Source organism: Neophocaena asiaeorientalis, unplaced genomic scaffold (assembly GCF_003031525.2).
Source record: "Neophocaena asiaeorientalis asiaeorientalis breed wild unplaced genomic scaffold, Neophocaena_asiaeorientalis_V1.1 scaffold7, whole genome shotgun sequence".
In the NCBI taxonomy this organism is placed as follows: Eukaryota; Metazoa; Chordata; class Mammalia; order Artiodactyla; family Phocoenidae; genus Neophocaena; species Neophocaena asiaeorientalis.
This window is the reverse complement of record NW_020185337.1, coordinates 7,067,563-7,068,908: the sequence shown is the minus strand read 5'-3', so window position 1 is coordinate 7,068,908 and position 1,346 is coordinate 7,067,563.

Sequence of the window (1,346 nt, the reverse complement as noted above, 5' to 3'; positions counted from 1 at the left end):
GGCTCTCAGCCACTGTTTGCCGGTCACACCATCTGCTCTGTGCGCTCACTCTCCCTCCTCCCGGATGCCATCCCCCCTCCACCCCCTCCCATCTGTAGAGACCACTGTCCTTCTCAAGGCTCAGCTCAAATGCCGGCTCCCCTTTGAATTCCTCCCTGATTTCCCGGCTGACTCAGCACTCCACTCACACTGATGATATCTTTCCTAAATGTATTAAGTTTTGTGTTCTAAATTTACCCACATCCATGACAGTCCTTCTCCACTGCACTGTTAGTTCTGCCATGCTAGAGACCACAGGTTTTTTTGCTGTACGCGGGCCTCTCACTGTTGTGGCCTCTCCCGTTGCGGAGCACAGGCTCCGGACGCGCAGGCTCAGCGGCCATGGCTCACGGGCCCAGCCGCTCCATGGCATGTGGGATCTTCCCGGACCAGGGCACGAACCCGTGTCCCCTGCATCAGCAGGCGGACTCTCAACCACTGTGCCACCAGGGAAGCCCAGAGACCACATTTTATACACTTACAAAAAGAATCCTCAAGCTTTATCATTCCTTACGTGAAGATAGAACCAAAGGTAAAAACAGGGCAAGACATTCCCAAGGTGCTTCAAATTCAGGCAAAAGAAAACTGAAATGCACTAGAAGTGAAATCTTGTGTGTATTCAGAAAAAAAGAAGAAGATTTAAAAAAAACCCAGCAAACCAAAGAGGTGTATGCCATCTGTGGTGGATTCAAGATGGCCACAAATTCTTTGATCCTTCCACTGACAGGTGAGTCTATTTCCCTCCCATTGAATATGAACTGCCTGTAACCAGTTTGACCAATAAAGTGACATTATTTCAAAGCCTACCATTTCCTATGACTATCAGCTTTGGCCTTGGTCCCTTGGAACCCTGAGGCTCCCTGTGAGAAATCTGATTACCCTAGTGGAGAAACCTCATGGAGAGGCCTAGCGTCTATATGGAGAGGCAGAGGGACCCAGGGGAGATGAGCCTTCCTGGAACCCTTGCCAAGGTGCCAGGCAGGTGAGTGAAGCCATATGGGACCCTCCAGACCAGATCACTGAGTGACTTGTGATACACTACAGGGAACAGAAGGGTCACCTGGCTGATCCCTGCTCGAATTCATGATCAACAAAATCACAGATATAATTAAATGGTGGTTGTTTTAAGCCACCAAGTGTTGGTGTGGTTTGCCAGCAGCAAGAGGTAACTGGAACACCATCTTCATCAGTTTTGGCACAGCATCCCAGCCTAACTACTAGAATACTTCTCCTCCAGAGGAAATACTTCTCTTTTTTTTTTTTTTTTTTTTCGTTATGCGGGCCTCTCACAGCTGTGGCCCCTCCCC